Source organism: Taudactylus pleione, unplaced genomic scaffold (assembly GCF_031769625.1).
Source record: "Taudactylus pleione unplaced genomic scaffold, aTauple2 ptg000743l, whole genome shotgun sequence".
NCBI lineage: Eukaryota > Metazoa > Chordata > Amphibia > Anura > Myobatrachidae > Taudactylus > Taudactylus pleione.
Window position 1 is genome coordinate 362,045 of NW_028285145.1, and position 26,401 is coordinate 388,445.

The 26,401-nt window shown below is 50.8% G+C and overlaps 1 protein-coding gene across 8 annotated transcripts in view; it reads left to right on the forward strand.

Annotated features, from left to right (window-relative positions):
• The window catches only part of PLEKHA5 (pleckstrin homology domain containing A5), a 236,992-nt gene that overhangs the window by 37,139 nt on the left and 173,452 nt on the right, over positions 1–26,401 (forward strand). The window contains exon 1 of one of the 8 annotated variants that reach the window (XM_088457179.1): positions 24,747–24,810. The exons of the other annotated variants lie outside the window; for them this stretch is intronic. The gene's annotated coding sequence lies outside the window, so the exon portion shown is untranslated. Of the gene's footprint in view, positions 1–24,746; positions 24,811–26,401 lie in introns of those variants that run through there. 8 annotated transcript variants of the gene reach the window in all.

A 26,401-nucleotide genomic window follows, 5' to 3' on the forward strand; every position in this document is an offset into this window, starting at 1 on the left:
AATGCTCTGCTCTGCAGCCTGAATCTCCTGCACTGGGCTCTAGCTGTAATGCTCTGCTCTGCAGACTGAATCTCCTGCACTGGGCTCTAGCTGTAATGCTCTGCTCTGCAGCCTGAATCTCCTGCACAGGGCTCTAGCTGTAATGCTCTGCTCTGCAGCCTGAATCTCCTGCACTGGGCTCTAGCTGTAATCCTCTGCTCTGCAGCCTGAATCTCCTGCACAGGGCTCTAGCTGTAATGCTCTGCTCTGCAGCCTGAATCTCCTGCACAGGGCTCTAGCTGTAATCCTCTGCTCTGCAGCCTGAATCTCCTGCACAGGGCTCTAGGTGTAATGCTCTGCTCTGCAGCCTGAATCTCCTGCACAGGGCTCTAGCTGTAATGCTCTGCTCTGCAGCCTGAATCTCCTGCACTGGGCTCTAGCTGTAATGCTCTGCTCTGCAGCCTGAATCTCCTGCACTGGGCTCTAGGTGTAATCCTCTGCTCTGCAGCCTGAATCTCCTGCACAGGGCTCTAGCTGTAATCCTCTGCTCTGCAGCCTGAATCTCCTGCACTGGGCTCTAGCTGTAATCCTCTGCTCTGCAGCCTGAATCTCCTGCACGGGGCTCTAGCTGTAATGCTCTGTTCTGCAGCCTGAATCTCCTGCACTGGGCTCTAGGTGTAATCCTCTGCTCTGCAGCCTGAATCTCCTGCACAGGGCTCTAGCTGTAATGCTCTGCTCTGCAGCCTGAATCTCCTGCACAGGGCTCTAGCTGTAATGCTCTGCTCTGCAGCCTGAATCTCCTGCACAGGGCTCTAGCTGTAATGCTCTGCTCTGCAGCCTGAATCTCCTGCACTGGGCTCTAGGTGTAATCCTCTGCTCTGCAGCCTGAATCTCCTGCACAGGGCTCTAGCTGTAATCCTCTGCTCTGCAGCCTGAATCTCCTGCACAGGGCTCTAGCTGTAATGCTCTGCTCTGCAGCCTGAATCTCCTGCACTGGGCTCTAGCTGTAATGCTCTGCTCTGCAGCCTGAATCTCCTGCACTGGGCTCTAGGTGTAATCCTCTGCTCTGCAGCCTGAATCTCCTGCACAGGGCTCTAGCTGTAATCCTCTGCTCTGCAGCCTGAATCTCCTGCACTGGGCTCTAGCTGTAATGCTCTGCTCTGCAGCCTGAATCTCCTGCACGGGGCTCTAGCTGTAATCCTCTGCTCTGCAGCCTGAATCTCCTGCACGGGGCTCTAGCTGTAATCCTCTGCTCTGCAGCCTGAATCTCCTGCACGGGGCTCTAGCTGTAATCCTCTGCTCTGCAGCCTGAATCTGCTGCACGGGGCTCTAGCTGTAATGCTCTGCTCTGCAGCCTGAATCTCCTGCACGGGGCTCTAGCTGTAATGCTCTGCTCAGCAGCCTGAATCTCCGGCACGGGGCTCTAGCTGTAATGCTCTGCTTTGCAGCCTGAATCTCCTGCACGGGGCTCTAGGTGTAATGCTCTGCTTTGCAGCCTGAATCTCCTGCACGGGGCTCTAGGTGTAATGCTCTGCTCTGCAGCCTGAATCTCCTGCACTGGGCTCTAGCTGTAATGCTCTGCTCTGCAGCCTGAATCTCCTGCACTGGGCTCTAGCTGTAATGCTCTGCTCTGCAGCCTGAATCTCCTGCTCGGGGCTCTAGCTGTAATGCTCTGCTCTGCAGCCTGAATCTCCTGCACGGGGCTCTAGCTGTAATGCTCTGCTCTGCAGCCTGAATCTCCTGCACGGGGCTCTAGCTGTGATCCTCTGCTCTGCAGCCTGAATCTCCTGCACAGGGCTCTAGGTGTAATGCTCTGTTCTGCAGCCTGAATCTCCTGCACAGGGCTCTAGCTGTAATGCTCTGCTCTGCAGCCTGAGTCTCCTGCACGGGGCTCTAGCTGTAATCCTCTGCTCTGCAGCCTGAATCTCCTGCACAGGTCTCTAGCTGTAATCCTCTGCTCTGCAGCCTGAATCTCCTGCACAGGTCTCTAGGTGTAATGCTCTGCTCTGCAGCCTGAATCTCCTGCACGGGGCTCTAGCTGTAATGCTCTGCTCTGCAGCCTGAATCTCCTGCACGGGGCTCTAGGTGTAATGCTCTGCTCTGCAGCCTGAATCTCCTGCACAGGGCTCTAGGTGTAATGCTCTGCTCTGCAGCCTTAATCTCCTGCACTGGGCTCTAGCTGTAATGCTCTGCTCTGCAGCCTGAATCTCCTGCACGGGGCCCTAGGTGTAATGCTCTGCTCTGCAGACGTGTCACAGTGACGCCTGCATCCTCAGTGTATATAGAGAAGATGGTGAAATTCTGTACACTATGTATAATAGATGTGAGTGTCACCCCGTCAGGTGCTATATATTATATGGGCTGATACCCATCTCTGACCCATGGGGAGGGTTAGTGCCATTGGCGTGCCGTTATGTAATAATACATTGTACCTACCTGTGTCCTTTATCTATCTCAGCGGCGCCCTCCTCACCATGGCACCAATCATCATATCCCGCGTTTTGTGATTATAATGCCCAAATGAATACTGGGACGCGGGCTCTGATAGGAACCCGTCATTGCTAAGATCTGGAAGCAGTCACTGTATTACTCTGTTACCGGGCTGGGCACCGTGGGCATCCGTCTATGCACGCGCCAGTGGGGGCCTACAGAGATGGATGCGGAGGGTCCCAACCCTCAGGATTTCTGTCTGTGTAAGCGGGAGGGGTAATTACTGACCTATCACAATAGATTAACTGACCTGTTGGTGGTATTTGAGGACTGGAATTGAGAACCCTGGAGTAGGCCGTAGGCTACCACGGGTTAACTCCGCCCGTGCCAAGCTTGGTAAATCCGACCGTTTTTGCTGCTGTCCCTCCTTCTTACATCCTGGGGGTCCTTAATATTTACCTGTACCCCTTAAACACACCAGTTTTCACCCACAAATATTTATGAATACATATACCCCTAGAGAAGTTGGTATATAAAGGAAATAGCTGTGGGGGGGGGGTCTCTGTGGCTAGCCATTACGCTGTTCTTTCTATAGCCTAGGTGTGAGCTGTACAGGGGAGTACTGCTGTTACACATACAGCCAGCAGAGGGCGCTCCCTGCTCAGATACAGCTCTGGGTTCTGTTGCTCATTGGAGGGGAATGTGATCCTATATGGAATAGCTGAGCACAGTGGGGTGATTAGATTGCAGGGCTGTGTGTGGAGGGGCGGCAGAGGGGGCAATCATTAATCTGCACAGTGTGTCTACAGGAAGCTTCCATCTTGTGCATGGCTCCCTTGTATCAGCCATTAGCCTGAGCCATCGCTGAGATACGTAACACGGCTTCATGAATCAGGTGTGAGTGCGGGCGGAGACCCAGTCCTCCTGGCCAAGATGGCTGCCACAGAATGGAAAGGGTTAAACTTTCCGCACTTGGCACATTATTGTTGCGCATTGCCCCATTTCTATATTATATATGTATTAAGTATGTTTATTGTGTTCAAAATAATTATAATGTTGGTCCTTCTGAAGAAATCTTCTGATGAGATAGAAACGCGTTAAGGGTGCAAACCTGACTTACAATTGTTTCTGCGGAGACCGGTGTGGAGCGGTGCGAGTCGTCAGATCCGGCGGTCACATTGCCCAGTAAATCCTACTGCATTCATTGGAGCTCCGGAGTTTGAATTGCTCGACCTGAGCGCCTCCGTTCAGCTCCGATCACCACATGATCAGTACCCGGCTTCAGCAGCCAGCCGCCCTGACGAGCCTGCCACCCTGACGAGCCTGCCGCTACAGTTTCAAGCTAAGGGCCGTGTTCACTTTGAGGCGTTAAGTCCGGATTCGCCGTTATTTACCGCCGATGACATCATTATTACCTGTTTTAGTTTTCCTCCGTATTCAATTTGAAAGACTTTCCGCCTAGGCGGAAAGTTAACGCAATGTAATAGGCGGAAAAGTATCGCCTATGAATAGCAGGCGTTAAAAAGTGCAGAATTGGGGTTTTGGGGTGCAACGTTGCGGGACCCCCTGTGCAGCCTTCAGATAGTCCCCCAAAGGTAATCTGTATGAAATTTTTTTTATAAAAACACTTATTTTGGGGGTGATAAAAAAAAATAAAAATTGGGTGACAGTTAAAAACTAGCGAACTTGACTCTGGAGGGTCCCCAAGTATGCCCTAAGTGTTTTTTTTCATTGCACAGGCTGTTAGCAGAGGGAGGGTAGTACAGGACAGGCTGTGTGTGTGAGTGTTAGCAGAGGGAGTGTAGTACAGGACAGGCTGTGTGTGTGAGTGTTAGCAGAGAGAGGGTAGTACAGGACAGGCTGTGTGTGTGAGTGTTAGCAGAGGGAGAGTAGTACAGGACAGGCTGTGTGTGTGAGTGTTAGCAGAGGGAGAGTAGTACAGGACAGGCTGTGTGTGTGAGTGTTAGCAGAGGGAGAGTAGTACAGGACAGGCTGTGTGTGTGTGTTAGCAGAGGGAGGGTAGTACAGGACAGGCTGTGTGTGTGAGTGTTAGCAGAGGGAGAGTAGTACAGGACAGGCTGTGTGTGTGTGTGTTAGCAGAGGGAGGGTAGTACAGGACAGGCTGTGTGTGTGAGTGTTAGCAGAGGGAGAGTAGTACAGGATAGGCTGTGTGTGTGTGTTAGCAGAGGGAGAGTAGTACAGGACAGGCTGTGTGTGAGTGTTAGCAGAGGGAGAGTAGTACAGGACAGGCTGTGTGTGAGTGTTAGCAGAGGGAGAGTAGTACAGGACAGGCTGTGTGTGAGTGTTAGCAGAGGGAGAGTAGTACAGGACAGGCTGTGTGTGAGTGTTAGCAGAGGGAGAGTAGTACAGGACAGGCTGTGTGTGAGTGTTAGCAGAGGGAGAGTAGTACAGGACAGGCTGTGTGTGAGTGTTAGCAGAGGGAGGGTAGTACAGGACAGGCTGTGTGTGAGTGTTAGCAGAGGGAGAGTAGTACAGGACAGGCTGTGTGTGTGAGTGTTAGCAGAGAGAGGGTAGTACAGGACAGGCTGTGTGTGTGAGTGTTAGCAGAGGGAGAGTAGTACAGGACAGGCTGTGTGTGTGAGTGTTAGCAGAGGGAGAGTAGTACAGGACAGGCTGTGTGTGTGAGTATTAGCAGAGGGAGGGTAGTACAGGACAGGCTGTGTGTGTGAGTGTTAGCAGAGGGAGAGTAGTACAGGACAGGCTGTGTGTGTGTGTTAGCAGAGGGAGGGTAGTACAGGACAGGCTGTGTGTGTGTTAGCAGAGGGAGAGTAGTACAGGACAGGCTGTGTGTGTGAGTGTTAGCAGAGGGAGAGTAGTACAGGACAGGCTGTGTGTGTGAGTGTTAGCAGAGGGAGGGTAGTACAGGATAGGCTGTGAGTGTGAGTGTTAGCAGAGGGAGAGTAGTACAGGACAGGCTGTGTGTGTGTGTTAGCAGAGGGAGAGTAGTACAGGATAGGCTGTGTGTGAGTGTTAGCAGAGGGAGAGTAGTACAGGATAGGCTGTGTGTGAGTGTTAGCAGAGGGAGAGTAGTACAGGATAGGCTGTGTGTGAGTGTTAGCAGAGGGAGTGTAGTACAGGACAGGCTGTGTGTGTGAGTGTTAGCAGAAGGAGAGTAGTACAGGACAGGCTGTGTGTGTGAGTGTTAGCAGAGGGAGAGTAGTACAGGACAGGCTGTGTGTGTGAGTGTTAGCAGAGGGAGCGTAGTACAGGACAGGCTGTGTGTGTGTGTGTTAGCAGAGGGAGAGTAGTACAGGACAGGCTGTGTGTGAGTGTTAGCAGAGGGAGGGTAGTACAGGACAGGCTGTGTGTGAGTGTTAGCAGAGGGAGGGTAGTACAGGACAGGCTGTGTGTGAGTGTTAGCAGAGGGAGGGTAGTACAGGACAGGCTGTGTGTGAGTGTTAGCAGAGGGAGGGTAGTACAGGACAGGCTGTGTGTGAGTGTTAGCAGAGGGAGAGTAGTACAGGACAGGCTGTGTGTGAGTGTTAGCAGACGGAGGGTAGTACAGGACAGGCTGTGTGTGAGTGTTAGCAGAGGGAGAGTAGTACAGGACAGGCTGTGTGTGTGTTAGCAGAGGGAGGGTAGTACAGGACAGGCTGTGTGTGTGAGTGTTAGCAGAGGGAGAGTGGTACAGGACAGGCTGTGTGTGAGTGTTAGCAGAGGGAGAGTAGTACAGGACAGGCTGTGTGTGTGTGAGTGTTAGCAGAGGGAGGGTAGAACAGGACAGGTAGTGTGAGTGTGTTAGCAGAGGGAGAGTAGAACAGGACAGGTAGTGTGAGTGTGTTAGCAGAGGGAGAGTAGTACAGGACAGGCTGTGTGTGAGTGTTAGCAGAGGGAGAGCAGTACAGGACAGGCTGTGTGTGAGTGTTAGCAGAGGGAGGGTAGTACAGGACAGGCTGTGTGAGAGTGTTAGCAGAGGGATAGTGGTACACGACAGGCTGTGTGTGTGAGTGTTAGCAGAGGGAGAGTAGTACAGGACAGGCTGTGTGTGAGTGTTAGCAGAGGGAGAGTAGTACAGGACAGGCTGTGTGTGTGAGTGTTAGCAGAGGGAGAGTAGTACAGGACAGGCTGTGTGTGAGTGTTAGCAGAGGGAGAGTAGTACAGGACAGGCTGTGTGTGAGTGTTAGCAGAGGGAGCGTAGTACAGGACAGGCTGTGTGTGTGTGTGTTAGCAGAGGGAGAGTAGTACAGGACAGGCTGTGTGTGAGTGTTAGCAGAGGGAGAGTAGTACAGGACAGGCTGTGTGTGAGTGTTAGCAGAGGGAGAGTAGTACAGGACAGGCTGTGTGTGAGTGTTAGCAGAGGGAGAGTAGTACAGGACAGGCTGTGTGTGTGAGTGTTAGCAGAGGGAGGGCAGTACAGGACAGGCTGTGTGTGTGAGTGTTAGCAGAGGGAGAGTAGTACAGGACAGGCTGTGTGTGAGTGTTAGCAGAGGGAGGGCAGTACAGGACAGGCTGTGTGTGAGTGTTAGCAGAGGGAGAGTAGTACAGGACAGGCTGTGTGTGAGTGTTAGCAGAGGGAGAGTAGTACAGGACAGGCTGTGTGTGTGTGAGTGTTTGCAGAGGGAGAGTAGTACAGGACAGGCTGTGTGTGAGTGTTTGCAGAGGGAGAGTAGTACAGGACAGGCTGTGTGTGAGTGTTAGCAGAGGGAGAGAAGTACAGGACAGGCTGTGTGTGAGTGTTAGCAGAGGGAGAGTAGAACAGGACAGGTAGTGTGAGTGTTAGCAGAGGGAGAGTAGTACAGGACAGGCTGTGTGTGAGTGTTAGCAGAGGGAGATTAGAACAGGACAGGCAGTGTGAGTGTGTTAGCAGAGGGAGAGTAGTACAGGACAGGCTGTTTGTGAGTGTTAGCAGAGGGAGAGCAGTACAGGACAGGCTGTGTGTGTGAGTGTTAGCAGAGGGAGAGTAGTACAGGATAGGCTGTGTGTGTGAGTGTTAGCAGAGGGAGAGTAGTACAGGACAGGCTGTGTGTGTGTGTTAGCAGAGGGAGGGTAGTACAGGACAGGCTGTGTGTGTGAGTATTAGCAAAGGGAGGGTAGTACAGGATAGGCTGTGTGTGTGAGTGTTAGCAGAGGGAGAGTAGTACAGGACAGGCTGTGTGTGTGTGTTAGCAGAGGGAGAGTAGTACAGGACAGGCTGTGTGTGTGTGTGTGTGTTAGCAGAGGGAGAGTAGTACAGGACAGGCTATGTGTGTGTGTTAGCAGAGGGAGAGTAGTACAGGACAGGCTGTGTGTGTGAGTATTAGCAGAGGGAGGATAGTACAGGACAGGCTGTGTGTGTGTTAGCAGAGGGAGAGTAGTACAGGACAGGCTGTGTGTGAGTGTTAGCAGAGGGAGGGTAGTACAGGACAGGCTGTGTGTGAGTGTTAGCAGAGGGAGAGTAGTACAGGACAGGCTGTGTGTGAGTGTTAGCAGAGGGAGAGTAGTACAGGACAGGCTGTGTGTGTGAGTGTTAGCAGAGGGAGGGTAGTACAGGACAGGCTGTGTGTGAGTGTTAGCAGAGGGAGAGTAGTACAGGACATGCTGTGTGTGTGTTAGCAGAGGGAGGGTAGTACAGGACATGCTGTGTGTGTGTTAGCAGAGGGAGGGTAGTACAGAACAGGCTAACACACACACAGCATGTCATGTACTACCCTCCCTCTGCTGTGTGTGTGAGTGTTAGCAGAGGGAGAGCAGTACAGGACAGGCTGTGTGTGAGTGTTAGCAGAGGGAGAGTAGTACAGGACAGGTTGTGTGTGTGAGTGTTAGCAGAGGGAGAGTAGTACAGGACAGGTTGTGTGTGAGTGTTAGCAGAGGGAGAGTAGTACAGGACAGGCTGTGTGTGAGTGTTAGCAGAGGAAGAGCAGTACAGGACAGGCTGTGTGTGAGTGTTAGCAGAGGGAGGGTAGTACAGGACAGGCTGTGTGTGAGTGTTAGCAGAGGGATAGTAGTACAGGACAGGCTGTGTGTGAGTGTTAGCAGAGGGAGGGTAGTACAGGACAGGCTGTGTGTGTGTGTTAGCAGAGAGAGAGCAGTACAGGACAGGCTGTGTGTGAGTGTTAGCAGAGGGAGAGTAGTACAGGACAGGCTGTGTGTGAGTGTTAGCAGAGGGAGAGCAGTACAGGACAGGCTGTGTGTGAGTGTTAGCAGAGGGAGGGCAGTACAGGACAGGCTGTGTGTGAGTGTTAGCAGAGGGAGAGTAGTACAGGACAGGCTGTGTGTGTGTGTGAGTATTAGCAGAGGGAGGGTAGTACAGGACAGGCTGTGTGTGTGAGTGTTAGCAGAGGGAGAGTAGTACAGGACAGGCTGTGTGTGAGTGTTAGCAGAGGGACGGTAGTACAGGACAGGCTGTGTGTGAGTGTTAGCAGAGGGAGAGTAGTACAGGACAGGCTGTGTGTGAGTGTTAGCAGAGGGAGAGTAGTACAGGACAGGCTGTGTGTGAGTGTTAGCAGAGGGAGAGTAGTACAGGACAGGTTGTGTGTGTGAGTGTTAGCAGAGGGAGAGTAGTACAGGACAGGTTGTGTGTGTGAGTGTTAGCAGAGGGAGAGTTGCACAGGACAGGCTGTGTGTGAGTGTTAGCAGAGGGAGGGTAGTACAGGACAGGCTGTGTGTGTGAGTATTAGCAGAGGGAGAGTAGTACAGGACAGGCTGTGTGTGTGAGTATTAGCAGAGGGAGGGTAGTACAGGACAGGCTGTGTGTGTGAGTGTTAGCAGAGGGAGAGTAGTACAGGACAGGCTGTGTGTGTGTGTGTTAGCAGAGGGAGAGTAGTACAGGACAGGCTGTGTGTGAGTGTTAGCAGAGGGAGAGTAGTACAGGACATGCTGTGTGTGAGTTTTAGCAGAGGGAGGGTAGTACAGGACAGGCTGTGTGTGAGTGTTAGCAGAGGGAGAGTAGTACAGGACAGGCTGTGTGTGAGTGTTAGCAGAGGGAGAGTAGTACAGGACAGGCTGTGTGTGAGTGTTAGCAGAGGGAGAGCAGTACAGGACAGACTGTGTGTGAGTATTAGCAGAGGGAGGGTAGTACAGGACAGGCTGTGTGTGTGAGTGTTAGCAGAGGGAGAGTAGTACAGGACAGGCTGTGTGTGTGTGTTAGCAGAGAGAGAGCAGTACAGAACAGGCTGTGTGTGTGTGTGAGTATTAGCAGAGGGAGGGTAGTACAGGACAGGCTGTGTGTGAGTGTTAGCAGAGGGAGAGTAGTACAGGACAGGCTGTGTGTGTGTGTGAGTATTAGCAGAGGGAGGGTAGTACAGGACAGGCTGTGTGTGTGAGTGTTAGCAGAGGGAGAGCAGTACAGGACAGGCTGTGTGTGTGAGTGTTAGCAGAGGGAGGGTAGTACAGGACAGGCTGTGTGAGTGTTAGCAGAGGGAGGGCAGTACAGGACAGGCTGTGTGTGTGAGTGTTAGCAGAGGGAGAGTAGTACAGGACAGGCTGTGTGTGAGTGTTAGCAGAGGGAGAGTAGTGCAGGACAGGCTGTGTGTGAGTGTTAGCAGAGGGAGAGTAGTACAGGACAGGTTGTGTGTGTGAGTGTTAGCAGAGGGAGAGTAGTACAGGACAGGTTGTGTGTGTGAGTGTTAGCAGAGGGAGAGTTGCACAGGACAGGCTGTGTGTGAGTGTTAGCAGAGGGAGGGTAGTACAGGACAGGCTGTGTGTGTGTGAGTGTTAGCAGAGGGAGAGTAGTACAGGACAGGCTGTGTGTATGAGTGTTAGCAGAGGGAGAGTAGTACAGGACAGGCTGTGTGTGTGAGTGTTAGCAGAGGGAGGGTAGTACAGGACAGGCTGTGTGTGAGTGTTAGCAGAGGGAGAGTAGTACAGGACAGGCTGTGTGTGAGTGTTAGCAGAGGGAGGGTAGTACAGGACAGGCTGTGTGTGAGTGTTAGCAGAGGGAGAGTAGTACAGGACAGGCTGTGTGTGAGTGTTAGCAGAGGGAGAGTAGTACAGGATAGGCTGTGTGTGAGTGTTAGCAGAGGGAGAGTAGTACAGGATAGGCTGTGTGTGAGTATTAGCAGAGGGAGGGTAGTACAGGACAGGCTGTGTGTGTGAGTGTTAGCAGAGGGAGAGTAGTACAGGACAGGCTGTGTGTGTGTGTTAGCAGAGAGAGAGCAGTACAGGACAGGCTGTGTGTGTGTGTGTGTGTGTGAGTATTAGCAGAGGGAGGGTAGTACAGGACAGGCTGTGTGTGTGAGTGTTAGCAGAGGGAGAGTAGTACAGGACAGGCTGTGTGTGTGAGTGTTAGCAGAGGGAGAGCAGTACAGGACAGGCTGTGTGTGTGAGTGTTAGCAGAGGGAGGGTAGTACAGGACAGGCTGTGTGAGTGTTAGCAGAGGGAGGGCAGTACAGGACAGGCTGTGTGTGTGAGTGTTAGCAGAGGGAGAGTAGTACAGGACAGGCTGTGTGTGAGTGTTAGCAGAGGGAGAGTAGTACAGGACAGGCTGTGTGTGAGTGTTAGCAGAGGGAGAGTAGTACAGGACAGGTTGTGTGTGTGAGTGTTAGCAGAGGGAGAGTAGTACAGGACAGGTTGTGTGTGTGAGTGTTAGCAGAGGGAGAGTTGCACAGGACAGGCTGTGTGTGAGTGTTAGCAGAGGGAGGGTAGTACAGGACAGGCTGTGTGTGTGAGTGTTAGCAGAGGGAGAGTAGTACAGGACAGGCTGTGTGTGAGTGTTAGCAGAGGGAGAGTAGTACAGGACAGGCTGTGTGTGTGAGTGTTAGCAGAGGGAGAGTAGTACAGGACAGGCTGTGTGTGTGAGTGTTAGCAGAGGGAGAGTTGCACAGGACAGGCTGTGTGTGAGTGTTAGCAGAGGGAGGGTAGTACAGGACAGGCTGTGTGTGTGAGTGTTAGCAGAGGGAGAGTAGTACAGGACAGGCTGTGTGTGAGTGTTAGCAGAGGGAGGGTAGTACAGGTCAGGCTGTGTGTGAGTGTTAGCAGAGGGAGGGTAGTACAGGACAGGCTGTGTGTGTGAGTGTTAGCAGAGGGAGAGTAGTACAGGACAGGCTGTGTGTGAGTGTTAGCAGAGGGAGGGTAGTACAGGACAGGCTGTGTGTGTGAGTGTTAGCAGAGGGAGAGTAGTACAGGACAGGTTGTGTGTGTGAGTGTTAGCAGAGGGAGAGTAGTACAGGACAGGCTGTGTGTGAGTGTTAGCAGAGGGAGGGTAGTACAGGACAGGCTGTGTGTGTGAGTGTTAGCAGAGGGAGAGTAGTACAGGTCAGGCTGTGTGTGAGTGTTAGCAGAGGGAGGGTAGTACAGGTCAGGCTGTGTGTGTGAGTGTTAGCAGAGGGAGAGTAGTACAGGACAGGCTGTGTGTGTGAGTGTTAGCAGAGGGAGAGTAGTACAGAACAGGCTGTGTGTGAGTGTTAGCAGAGGGAGGGTAGTACAGGACAGGCTGTGTGTGTGAGTGTTAGCAGAGGGAGAGTAGTACAGGACAGGCTGTGTGTGAGTGTTAGCAGAGGGAGAGTAGTACAGGACAGGCTGTATGTGTGAGTGTTAGCAGAGGGAGAGTAGTACAGGACAGGCTGTGTGTGAGTGTTAGCAGAGGGAGAGTAGTACAGGACAGGCTGTGTGTGAGTGTTAGCAGAGGGAGGGTAGTACAGGATAGGCTGTGAGTGTGAGTGTTAGGGTACAGATTGCACTATAGCCGGGGAGGGTACAGATTGCACTATAGCCGGGGAGGGTACAGATTGCACTATAGCCGGGGAGGGTACAGATTGCACTATAGCCGGGGAGGGTACAGATTGCACTATAGCCGGGGAGGGTACAGATTGCACTATAGCCGGGGAGGGTACAGATTGCACTATAGCCGGGGAGGGTACTGATTGCACTATAGCCGGGGAGGGTACTGATTGCACTATAGCCGGGGAGGGTACTGATTGCACTATAGCCGGGGAGGGTACTGATTGCACTATAGCCGGGGAGGGTACAGATTGCACTATAGCTGGTGAGGTACAGATTGCACTATAGCCGGGGAGGGTACAGATTGCACTATAGCTGGTGAGGTACAGATTGCACTATAGCTGGGGATGGTACGGATGGCACTGTAGTTGGTGCAGCTGGCGTGTTGTGTACACTCATTACAATGTGTGTGGGCTGTAGTACAGGACAGGCTGTGTGTGTGAGTGTTAGCAGAGGGAGAGTAGTACAGGACAGGTTGTGTGTGTGAGTGTTAGCAGAGGGAGAGTAGTACAGGACAGGTTGTGTGTGTGAGTGTTAGCAGAGGGAGAGTAGTACAGGACAGGCTGTGTGTGAGTGTTAGCAGAGGGAGAGTAGTACAGGACAGGTTGTGTGTGAGTGTTAGCAGAGGGAGAGTAGTACAGGACAGGCTGTGTGTGAGTGTTAGCAGAGGGAGAGTTGCACAGGACAGGCTGTGTGTGTGAGTGTTAGCAGAGGGAGGGTAGTACAGGACAGGCTGTGTGTGAGTGTTAGCAGAGGGAGGGTAGTACAGGTCAGGCTGTGTGTGAGTGTTAGCAGAGGGAGGGTAGTACAGGACAGGCTGTGTGTGTGTGTTAGCAGAGGGAGAGTAGTACAGGACAGGTTGTGTGTGTGAGTGTTAGCAGAGGGAGAGTAGTACAGGTCAGGCTGTGTGTGAGTGTTAGCAGAGGGAGGGTCGTACAGGACAGGCTGTGTGTGTGTTAGCAGAGGGAGAGTAGTACAGGTCAGGCTGTGTGTGTGTGTTAGCAGAGGGAGAGTAGTACAGGACAGGCTGTGTGTGTGAGTGTTAGCAGAGGGAGAGTAGTACAGGACAGGCTGTGTGTGTGAGTGTTAGCAGAGGGAGAGTAGTACAGAACAGGCTGTGTGTGAGTGTTAGCAGAGGGAGGGTAGTACAGGACAGGCTGTGTGTGTGAGTGTTAGCAGAGGGAGAGTAGTACAGGACAGGCTGTGTGTGAGTGTTAGCAGAGGGAGAGTAGTACAGGACAGGCTGTATGTGTGAGTGTTAGCAGAGGGAGAGTAGTACAGGACAGGCTGTGTGTGAGTGTTAGCAGAGGGAGAGTAGTACAGGACAGGCTGTGTGTGAGTGTTAGCAGAGGGAGAGTAGTACAGGATAGGCTGTGAGTGTGAGTGTTAGCAGAGGGAGAGTAGTACAGGACAGGCTGTGTGTGTGTGTGTTAGCAGAGGGAGAGTAGTACAGGACAGGCTGTGTGTGTGAGTATTAGCAGAGGGAGGGTAGTACAGGACAGGCTGTGTGTGTGAGTGTTAGCAGAGGGAGAGTAGTACAGGACAGGCTGTGTGTGTGTGTGTTAGCAGAGGGAGAGTAGTACAGGACAGGCTGTGTGTGAGTGTTAGCAGAGGGAGAGTAGTACAGGACATGCTGTGTGTGAGTTTTAGCAGAGGGAGGGTAGTACAGGACAGGCTGTGTGTGAGTGTTAGCAGAGGGAGAGTAGTACAGTACAGGCTGTGTGTGAGTGTTAGCAGAGGGAGAGTAGTACAGGACAGGCTGTGTGTGAGTGTTAGCAGAGGGAGAGCAGTACAGGACAGACTGTGTGTGAGTATTAGCAGAGGGAGGGTAGTACAGGACAGGCTGTGTGTGTGTGTTAGCAGAGAGAGAGCAGTACAGGACAGGCTGTGTGTGTGTGTGAGTATTAGCAGAGGGAGGGTAGTACAGGACAGGCTGTGTGTGAGTGTTAGCAGAGGGAGAGTAGTACAGGACAGGCTGTGTGTGTGTGTGAGTATTAGCAGAGGGAGGGTAGTACAGGACAGGCTGTGTGTGTGAGTGTTAGCAGAGGGAGAGCAGTACAGGACAGGCTGTGTGTGTGAGTGTTAGCAGAGGGAGGGTAGTACAGGACAGGCTGTGTGAGTGTTAGCAGAGGGAGGGCAGTACAGGACAGGCTGTGTGTGTGAGTGTTAGCAGAGGGAGAGTAGTACAGGACAGGCTGTGTGTGAGTGTTAGCAGAGGGAGAGTAGTACAGGACAGGCTGTGTGTGAGTGTTAGCAGAGGGAGAGTAGTACAGGACAGGTTGTGTGTGTGAGTGTTAGCAGAGGGAGAGTAGTACAGGACAGGTTGTGTGTGTGAGTGTTAGCAGAGGGAGAGTTGCACAGGACAGGCTGTGTGTGAGTGTTAGCAGAGGGAGGGTAGTACAGGACAGGCTGTGTGTGTGTGAGTGTTAGCAGAGGGAGAGTAGTACAGGACAGGCTGTGTGTATGAGTGTTAGCAGAGGGAGAGTAGTACAGGACAGGCTGTGTGTGTGAGTGTTAGCAGAGGGAGGGTAGTACAGGACAGGCTGTGTGTGAGTGTTAGCAGAGGGAGAGTAGTACAGGACAGGCTGTGTGTGAGTGTTAGCAGAGGGAGGGTAGTACAGGACAGGCTGTGTGTGAGTGTTAGCAGAGGGAGAGTAGTACAGGACAGGCTGTGTGTGAGTGTTAGCAGAGGGAGAGTAGTACAGGATAGGCTGTGTGTGAGTGTTAGCAGAGGGAGAGTAGTACAGGACAGGTTGTGTGTGTGAGTGTTAGCAGAGGGAGAGTAGTACAGGACAGGTTGTGTGTGAGTGTTAGCAGAGGGAGAGTAGTACAGGACAGGCTGTGTGTGAGTGTTAGCAGAGGAAGAGCAGTACAGGACAGGCTGTGTGTGAGTGTTAGCAGAGGGAGGGCAGTACAGGACAGGCTGTGTGTGAGTGTTAGCAGAGGGAGAGTAGTACAGGACAGGCTGTGTGTGAGTGTTAGCAGAGGGAGGGCAGTACAGGACAGGCTGTGTGTGAGTGTTAGCAGAGGGAGAGTAGTACAGGATAGGCTGTGTGTGAGTGTTAGCAGAGGGAGAGTAGTACAGGACAGGTTGTGTGTGTGAGTGTTAGCAGAGGGAGAGTAGTACAGGACAGGTTGTGTGTGAGTGTTAGCAGAGGGAGAGTAGTACAGGACAGGCTGTGTGTGAGTGTTAGCAGAGGAAGAGCAGTACAGGACAGGCTGTGTGTGAGTGTTAGCAGAGGGAGGGCAGTACAGGACAGGCTGTGTGTGAGTGTTAGCAGAGGGAGAGTAGTACAGGACAGGCTGTGTGTGAGTGTTAGCAGAGGGAGGGCAGTACAGGACAGGCTGTGTGTGAGTGTTAGCAGAGGGAGAGTAGTACAGGACAGGCTGTGTGTGAGTGTTAGCAGAGGGAGGGTACAGATTGCACTATAGCCGGGGAGGGTACAGATTGCACTATAGCCGGGGAGGGTACAGATTGCACTATAGCCGGGGAGGGTACAGATTGCACTATAGCCGGGGAGGGTACAGATTGCACTATAGCCGGGGAGGGTACAGATTGCACTATAGCCGGGGAGGGTACAGATTGCACTATAGCCGGGGAGGGTACTGATTGCACTATAGCCGGGGAGGGTACTGATTGCACTATAGCCGGGGAGGGTACTGATTGCACTATAGCCGGGGAGGGTACTGATTGCACTATAGCCGGGGAGGGTACTGATTGCACTATAGCCGGGGAGGGTACAGATTGCACTATAGCTGGTGAGGTACAGATTGCACTATAGCCGGGGAGGGTACAGATTGCACTATAGCTGGTGAGGTACAGATTGCACTATAGCTGGGGATGGTACGGATGGCACTGTAGTTGGTGCAGCTGGCGTGTTGTGTACACTCATTACAATGTGTGTGGGCTGTTGGCACGTTTTGCAGAAGCACATGCAGCGGAGGATGGTGTCATGTCCCCCTGTGTAAGTGTGGGGTACAGAGAATGGGTTAATTGCTCAGACCCCATGTAGGCTTGTGATACAATAATACTGTGTGAAATCCGCGATTATTCCCACCTCCTGCTCTCTGGGTGTGATCTCTGTAAATAGCTCTTGATTATCTGCTCCAGACTTTGTTTTATTTCCTTTCACAGGTTCCCGATTATTGCATTTATTTCCCAGGAGGAAGTCATGGCAACCGCTGCACTGCTAAATAGGGACCCGGGCTCGTAATAACCCGCTCACAGGTGTGGGTGCTGGCGGTCTCATGGGGCCTGGCGCTCTCTACCTCTTTAGTGTGAATTACTTATGGGCATCATCTGTAAAGTATGTACAGAAACGCGGAACGTCTGTACTGTCAGAGGACAGGCGGATCCTGTATCCCGTCATTTCATCTATTTATCCAGTAAATCTGCTGCTATCCCGGTTTATCTGTATGTAATAATCGAGATCCGCACATGGTAACGCTGTCATTAATATGTAGAAGCTGTCTGCAAATGCTTTAATGAGGGGGACGTGTGTGACTGCAATACTTACCTGCTCACTTTCTGCGTCCGCTCCTGTACCACAGTCTCTGCGCATTACAGCTTCCCCGTCTCGCCATGGCCCTCCAGCTGGTTAGCAGATGATCGCATGCAGCTTTCCAGGGTATCTGATCTGTATTACAATCTGGCCACAGTGCTCCTGATATAATGGCGGCAGAAATCTGTTTGCGGACAGTTATGTAGGAAAATTGTGCAGCGTGACAGTTGTGCCAAATGCAATAATTGAAGGGAAACATTATTTACACACTAGTGCAAACGTGTACGGAGTCGTGCAAAGGTCTGTCATTTATCAGATCCATTCAGAGGTTATTCCTGGAGGACACACTGGGGGGTTGCTTGGTTGCTGGTTATTTATACAATAAGTTCACCTGTTGGAGGTTATATGTAATGTGGCAGATCCATAGTCCGTATTCCAAATACCACCCGCCTAGCTGCAATGATAGGTTAGGTACGGAGCAGAACCGGAGAGGGTCTCTTAGCCAGGCTGGGGATGGTGCTGCATGTTACATTACAGTGTCACAGGGTCTCTTAGCCAGGCTGCAGGCTGGGGATGATGCTGCATGTTACATTACAGTGTCACACGTTCTCTTAGCCCGGCTGCAGGCTGGGGATGGTGCTCCATGTTACATTACATTGTCACAGGGTCTCTTAGCCAGGCTGCAGGCTGAGGATGGTGCTCCATGTTGCATTACAGTGTCACAGGGTCTCTTAGCCAGGCTGCAGGCTGGGGATGGTGCTCCATGTTATATTACAGTGTCACAGGGTCTCTTAGCCAGGCTGCAGGCTGGGGATGGTGCTCCATGTTACATTACAGTGTCACAGGGTCTCTTAGTCAGGCTGCAGGCTGGGGATGGTGCTCCATGTTACATTACAGTGTCACAGGGTTTCTTAGCCAGGCTGCAGGCTGGGGATGGTCCTCCATGTTACATTACAGTGTCACAGGGTCTCTTAGCCAGGCTGCAGGCTGGGGATGGTGCTCCATGTTACATTACAGTGTCACAGGGTCTCTTAGCCAGGCTGCAGGCTGGGGATGGTGCTCCATGTTACATTACAGTGTCACAGGGTCTCTTAGTCAGGCTGCAGGCTGGGGATGGTGCTCCATGTTACATTACAGTGTCACAGGGTTTCTTAGCCAGGCTGCAGGCTGGGGATGGTCCTCCATGTTACATTACAGTGTCACAGGGTCTCTTAGCCAGGCTGCAGGCTGGGGATGGTGCTCCATGTTACATTACAGTGTCACAGGGTCTCTTAGCCAGGCTGCAGGCTGGGGATGGTGCTCCATGTTACATTACAGTGTCACAGGGTCTCTTAGCCAGGCTGCAGGCCGGGGATGGTGCTCCATGTTACATTACAGTGTCACAGGGTCTCATAGCCAGGCTGCAGGCTGAGGATGGTGCTCCATGTTACATTACAGTGTCACAGGGTCTCTTAGCCAGGCTGGGGATGGTGCTCCATGTTACATTACAGTGTCACAGGGTCTGTTAGCCAGGCTGCAGGCTGGGGATGGTCCTCCATGTTACATTACAGTGTCACAGGGTCTCTTAGCCAGGCTGCAGGCTGGGGATGGTCTTCCATGTTACATTACAGTGTCACAGGGTCTCTTAGTCAGGCTGCAGGCTGGGGATGGTGCTCCATGTTACATTACAGTGTCACAGGATCTCTTAGCTAGGCTGCAGGCTGGGGATGGTGCTCCATGTTACATTACAGTGTCACAGGGTCTCTTAGCCAGGCTGCAGGCTGGGGATGATGCTGCATGTTACATTACAGTGTCACACGTTCTCTTAGCCCGGCTGCAGGCTGGGGATGGTGCTCCATGTTACATTACATTGTCACAGGGTCTCTTAGCCAGGCTGCAGGCTGAGGATGGTGCTCCATGTTGCATTACAGTGTCACAGGGTCTCTTAGCCAGGCTGCAGGCTGGGGATGGTGCTCCATGTTACATTACAGTGTCACAGGGTCTCTTAGCCAGGCTGCAGGCTGGGGATGGTGCTCCATGTTACATTACAGTGTCACAGGGTCTCTTAGTCAGGCTGCAGGCTGGGGATGGTGCTCCATGTTACATTACAGTGTCACAGGGTTTCTTAGCCAGGCTGCAGGCTGGGGATGGTCCTCCATGTTACATTACAGTGTCACAGGGTCTCTTAGCCAGGCTGCAGGCTGGGGATGGTGCTCCATGTTACATTACAGTGTCACAGGGTCTCTTAGCCAGGCTGCAGGCTGGGGATGGTGCTCCATGTTACATTACAGTGTCACAGGGTCTCTTAGTCAGGCTGCAGGCTGGGGATGGTGCTCCATGTTACATTACAGTGTCACAGGGTTTCTTAGCCAGGCTGCAGGCTGGGGATGGTCCTCCATGTTACATTACAGTGTCACAGGGTCTCTTAGCCAGGCTGCAGGCTGGGGATGGTGCTCCATGTTACATTACAGTGTCACAGGGTCTCTTAGCCAGGCTGCAGGCTGGGGATGGTGCTCCATATTACATTACAGTGTCACAGGGTCTCTTAGCCAGGCTGCAGGCCGGGGATGGTGCTCCATGTTACATTACAGTGTCACAGGGTCTCTTAGCCAGGCTGGGGATGGTGCTCCATGTTACATTACAGTGTCACAGGGTCTGTTAGCCAGGCTGCAGGCTGGGGATGGTCCTCCATGTTACATTACAGTGTCACAGGGTCTCTTAGCCAGGCTGCAGGCTGGGGATGGTCTTCCATGTTACATTACAGTGTCACAGGGTCTCTTAGTCAGGCTGCAGGCTGGGGATGGTGCTCCATGTTACATTACAGTGTCACAGGATCTCTTAGCTAGGCTGCAGGCTGGGGATGGTGCTCCATGTTACATTACAGTGTCACAGGGTCTCTTAGCCAGGCTGCAGGCTGGGGATGGTGCTCTATGTTACATTACAGTGTCACAGGGTCTCTTAGCCAGGCTCCAGGCTGGGGATGGTGCTCTATGTTACATTACAGTGTCACAGGGTCTCTTAGCCAGGCTGAGGATGGTGCTCCATGTTACATTACAGTGTCACAGGGTCTCTTAGCCAGGCTGCAGGCTGGGGATGGTGCTCCATGTTACATTACAGTGTCACAGGGTCTCTTTGCCAGGCTGAGGATGGTGCTCCATGTTACATTACAGTGTCACAGGGTCTCTTAGCCAGGCTGCAGGCTGGGGATGGTGCTCTATGTTACATTACAGTGTCACAGGGTCTCTTAGCCAGGCTGGGGATGGTGCTCCATGTTACATTACAGTGTCACAGGGTCTCTTAGCCAGGCTGCAGGCTGAGGATGGTGCTCCATGTTACATTACAGTGTCACAGGGTCTCTTAGCCAGGCTGAGGATGGTGCTCCATGTTACATTACAGTGTCACAGGGTCTCTTAGCCAGGCTGCAGGCTGAGGATGGTGCTCCATGTTACATTACAGTGTCACAGGGTCTCTTAGCCAGGCTGCAGGCTGAGGATGGTGCTCCATGTTACATTACAGTGTCACAGGGTCTCTTTGCCAGTCTGCAGGCTGAGGATGGTGCTCCATGTTACATTACAGTGTCACAGGGTCTCTTAGCCAGGCTGCAGGCTGGGGATGTTGCTCCATGTTACATTACAGTGTCACAGGGTCTCTTAGCCAGGCTGCAGGCTGAGGATGGTGCTCCATGTTACATTACAGTGTCACAGGGTCTCTTAGCCAGGCTGCAGGCTGAGGATGGTGCTCCATGTTACATTACAGTGTCACAGGGTCTCTTAGCCAGGCTGTAGGCTGAGGATGATGCTCCATGTTACATTACAGTGTCACAGGGTCTCTTAGCCAGGCTGAGGATGGTGCTCCATGTTACATTACAGTGTCACAGGGTCTCTTAGCCAGGCTGCAGGCTGAGGATGGTGCTCCATGTTACATTACAGTGTCACAGGGTCTCTTAGCCAGGCTGTAGGCTGAGGATGATGCTCCATGTTACATTACAGTGTCACAGGGTCTCTTAGCCAGGCTGCAGGCTGGGGATGGTGCTCCATGTTACATTACAGTGTCACAGGGTCTCTTAGCCAGGCTGCAGGCTGAGGATGGTGCTCCATGTTACATTACAGTGTCACAGGGTCTCTTTGCCAGGCTGCAGGCTGAGGATGGTGCTCCATGTTACATTACAGTGTCACAGGGTCTCTTAGCCAGGCTGTAGGCTGAGGATGATGCTCCATGTTACATTACAGTGTCACAGGGTCTCTTAGCCAGGCTGAGGATGGTGCTCCATGTTACATTACAGTGTCACAGGGTCTCTTAGCCAGGCTGCAGGCTGAGGATGGTGCTCCATGTTACATTACAGTGTCACAGGGTCTCTTAGCCAGGCTGTAGGCTGAGGATGATGCTCCATGTTACATTACAGTGTCACAGGGTCTCTTAGCCAGGCTGCAGGCTGGGGATGGTGCTCCATGTTACATTACAGTGTCACAGGGTCTCTTAGCCAGGCTGCAGGCTGAGGATGGTGCTCCATGTTACATTACAGTGTCACAGGGTCTCTTTGCCAGGCTGCAGGCTGGGGATGGTGCTCTGTTACTTGTATAGAGGCACATTGTGTAGAATTATGTGCTCGAAGGCAGAAACACAAATACACAATGGGCTATTGTGGGTGTCTGGGAAAGTAGGGGTCACAAAAATGCCTTGTGACTTCCTATGTTGCCCACAGCCCCCACAGGACAGAGCCCATCAGCGCTACGTAACAGGGTGCAGGACCGTATACCCTACTTTCCCAATAATAGTACAGTTATAGCTCTCTGATCTCGCCAGCCTGCTGCTATTATTAGGAGGGGGGGGGATTTGTACTTTCGTGCTTTATCACTTTATAATGTATAACGGGCTAAATATCCGTACTTTGTATTACTCCTCATACACAGAGGCCCATTCAGTTACCGTCAATACCGCCAGGCTCGCTGCGATGTTTGCCTGCTCACCAGTTACGGTAGCGTGAACATCGCCATTCTCTTTGCTCATCTCTGGAAATGTCGCCAGGATGTGACGTTCTGGATTGGCGCGTCCCAGCTGAGATGCTGATCAAAACTCCCCCATAAAGTTTTAATAAGTTTTTCTCTTTTCAATTTATGTGGATTTTATATTTGGTACATTCTAAAAATCTTTTATGATTCTAGAAGGTTCTCGTTGTGATATAGTTGGTCCTAATATGATTGTCTTGAATGTAGACTTCTGTGACCCAGATATATAACCAAAATATCAGTGGAGCTTAGTGACCTGTATATATCATTCTAGAGCGTTACATGTTACATCAGTGTATAATGAGTAATAGGAGTGTAAGGCATGTGTAATGGGGTAGTTACATGTTACATCAGTGTATAATAAGTAATAGGAGTGTAAGGCATGTATAATGGGGGAGTTACATTAGTGTATGATAAGTAATAGGAGTGTAAGGCATGTGTAATGGGGTAGTTACATGTTACATCAGTGTATGATGAGTAATAGGAGTGTAAGGCATGTGTAATGGGGGAGTTACATGTTACATCAGTGTATAATGAGTAATAGGAGTGTAAGGCATGTGTAATGGGGTAGTTACATGTTACATCAGTGTATGATGAGTAATAGGAGTGTAAGGCATGTGTAATGGGGTAGTTACATGTTACATCAGTGTATAATGAGTAATAGGAGTGTAAGGCATGTATAATGGGGGAGTTACATGTTACATCAGTGTATAATGAGTAATAGAAGTGTAAGGCATGTATAATGGGGGAGTTACATGTTACATCAGTGTATAATGAGTAATAGAAGTGTAAGGCATGTGTAATGGGGTAGTTACATGTTACATCAGTGTATAATAAGTAATAGGAGTGTAAGGCATGTATAATGGGGGAGTTACATGTTACATCAGTGTATGATGAGTAATAGGAGTGTAAGGCATGTGTGATGGGGTAGTTACATGTTACATCAGTGTATGATGAGTAATAGGAGTGTAAGGCATGTGTGATGGGGTAGTTACATGTTACATCAGTGTATGATGAGTAATAGGAGTTTAAGGCATGTATAATGGGGGAGTTACATTAGTGTATGATGAGTAATAGGAGTGTAAGGCATGTGTAATGGGGGAGTTACATGTTACATCAGTGTATGATGAGTAATAGGAGTGTAAGACGTGTGATGTGGGAGTTACATGTTACATCAGTGTATAATAAGTAATAGGAGTGTAAGGCATGTATAATGGGGGAGTTACATGTTACATTAGTGTATGATGAGTAATAGGAGTGTAAGGCATGTGTAATGGGGGAGTTACATTAGTGTATGATGAGTAATAGGAGTGTAAGGCATGTATAATGGGGGAGTTACATTAGTGTATGATGAGTAATAGGAGTGTAAGGCATGTATAATGGGGGAGTTACATTAGTGTATGATGAGTAATAGGAGTGTAAGGCATGTATAATGGGTGAGTTACATGTTACATCAGTGTATGATGAGTAATAGGAGTGTAAGGCATGTGTGATGGGGTAGTTACATGTTACATCAGTGTATGATGAGTAATAGGAGTTTAAGGCATGTATAATGGGGGAGTTACATTAGTGTATGATGAGTAATAGGAGTGTAAGGCATGTGTAATGGGGGAGTTACATGTTACATCAGTGTATGATGAGTAATAGGAGTGTAAGACGTGTGATGTGGGAGTTACATGTTACATCAGTGTATAATAAGTAATAGGAGTGTAAGGCATGTATAATGGGGGAGTTACATGTTACATTAGTGTATGATGAGTAATAGGAGTGTAAGGCATGTGTGATGGGGGAGTTACATGTTACATCAGTGTATGATGAGTAATAGGAGTGTAAGGCATGTGTGATGGGGTAGTTACATGTTACATCAGTGTATAATGAGTAATAGGAGTGTAAGGCATGTGTAATGGGGGAGTTACATGTTACATCAGTGTATAATGAGTAATAGGAGTGTAAGGCATGTATAATGGGGGAGTTACATTAGTGTATGATGAGTAATAGGAGTGTAAGGCATGTATAATGGGGGAGTTACATTAGTGTATGATGAGTAATAGGAGTGTAAGGCATGTATAATGGGTGAGTTACATGTTACATCAGTGTATGATGAGTAATAGGAGTGTAAGGCATGTGTGATGGGGGAGTTACATGTTACATCAGTGTATAATGAGTAATAGGAGTGTAAGGCATGTGTAATGGGGGAGTTACATGTTACATCAGTGTATAATGAGTAATAGGAGTGTAAGGCATGTGTAATGGGGTAGTTACATGTTACATCAGTGTATAATGAGTAATAGGAGTGTAAGGCATGTATAATGGGGGAGTTACATGTTACATTAGTGTATAATGAGTAATAGGAGTGTAAGGCATGTATAATGGGGGAGTTACATTAGTGTATGATGAGTAATAGGAGTGTAAGGCATGTATAATGGGGGAGTTACATTAGTGTATGATGAGTAATAGGAGTGTAAGGCATGTATAATGGGGGAGTTACATTAGTGTATGATGAGTAATAGGAGTGTAAGGCATGTATAATGGGGGAGTTACATTAGTGTATGATGAGTAATAGGAGTGTAAGGCATGTATAATGGGGGAGTTACATTAGTGTATGATGAGTAATAGGAGTGTAAGGCATGTATAATGGGTGAGTTACATGTTACATCAGTGTATGATGAGTAATAGGAGTGTAAGGCATGTATAATGGGTGAGTTACATGTTACATCAGTGTATGATGAGTAATAGGAGTGTAAGGCATGTGTGATGGGGGAGTTACATGTTACATCAGTGTATAATGAGTAATAGGAGTGTAAGGCATGTGTAATGGGGGAGTTACATGTTACATCAGTGTATAATGAGTAATAGGAGTGTAAGGCATGTATAATGGGTGAGTTACATGTTACATCAGTGTATAATGAGTAATAGGAGTGTAAGGCATGTATAATGGGGGAGTTACATGTTACATTAGTGTATAATGAGTAATAGGAGTGTAAGGCATGTGTGATGGGGTAGTTACATATTACATTCCTGTTACGTATTATACTCTGATGTAACATGTAACTCCCCCATTATACATTCCCTACACGTCCATTGCACATTATAAGTGCTGTATAATGGGCGAGTTACATGAGTGGCAGGTGCTGGGATAACTCCCATGTACACAGGGAGCATGCTCACTTCTCATGCCTGTACATTGAATTCTGCTCAGACGCGGCAGGATCTCTCATTCAGCTGAGCCGTGTTCCAGAACCTTTCCTCTCCGTTTGGTAAGTGATGATGCGGAGATGCTAGACTGTGTATGGTATGGATATATTGTATTAATCAGTACAGTAATATGAGTGTTGTGTGGTTACCTGTAATTAGGACAATCGGATATACAGACGGCTGCTGTCAGTGTGTTGGCCGTTTCATTCCTGCCTGGCTTGTGATGCATGCAGTGTCTGTGGATAGAGGGTTAATGGTTATATTTGGGACCTGGCTCTGCAATCGCTGTCGTTTCAGGTTCTTCAATGTGAGCAACAGTTACATAATACCTTTTACACAGCTCGCTGCATATATGCAGTTTTTCTCATGCTGTGGGAGTCATCATGTTTGTTTCCAGTGGATGGGATCGTGGGGCTACATAATTGTATTTACTTATACCCTTAGTATGGCATAAAACCATTTGAATGTCCAGGAAAGGGCATAAACAAATGGAGCAGGTGACCTTAGGTTGTAGGGAGTCTGCAGAGTGGAACTTAAAATTTAAGAAGTTTATTGACCTGTCTACCAACCCGCCTCACCTCCCGTGCCCTTACAGCTGTCCTCCAACCCGCCTCACCTGCCGTGCCCTTACAGCTGTCTTCCAACCCACCTCACCTTTCCGTGCCCTTACAGCTGTCTTCCACCCTGCCTCACCTCCCGTGCCCTTACAGCTGTCTTCTACCCCCGGCTCACCTCCCGTGCCCTTACAGATGTCTTCCAACCCTCCTCACCTTCCGTGCCCTTACAGCTGTCTTCCAACCCTCCTCACCTCCCTTGCCCTTACAGCTGTCTTCCAACCCTCCTCACCTCCCTTGCCCTTACAGCTGTCTTCCAACCCGCCTCACCTCCCTCGCCCTTACAGCTGTCTTCTACCCGGTCCTCACCTCCCGTGCCCTTACAGCTGTCTTCTACCCCCGCTTCACCTCCCGTGCCCTTACAGCTGTCTTCTACCCCCGCTTCACCTCCCGTGCCCTTACAGCTGTCTTCTACCCCCGCTTCACCTCCCGTGCCCTTACAGCTGTCTTCCAACCCGCCTCACCTCCCGTGCCCTTACAGGTGTCTTCCACCCTGCCTCACCTCCCGTGCCCTTACAGCTGTCTTCTACCCCTGGCTCACCTCCCTTGCCCTTACAGCTGTCTTCCAACCCTCCTCACCTCCCTTGCCCTTACAGCTGTCTTCCAACCCGCCTCACCTCCCGCGCCCTTACAGCTGTCTTCTACCCGGTCCTCACCTCCCGTGCCCTTACAGCTGTCTTTCTACCCCCGCTTCACCTCCCGTGCCCTTACAGCTGTCTTCTACCCCCGCTTCACCTCCCGTGCCCTTACAGCTGTCTTCCAACCCGCCTCACCTCCCGTGCCCTTACAGGTGTCTTCCACCCTGCCTCACCTCCCGTGCCCTTACAGCTGTCTTCTACCCCTGGCTCACCTCCCGTGCCCTTACAGATGTCTTCCAACCCTCCTCACCTTCCGTGCCCTTACAGCTGTCTTCCAACCCTCCTCACCTCCCTTGCCCTTACAGCTGTCTTCCAACCCTCCTAACCTCCCTTGCCCTTACAGCTGTCTTCCAACCCTCCTCACCTCCCTTGCCCTTACAGCTGTCTTCCAACCCTCCTCA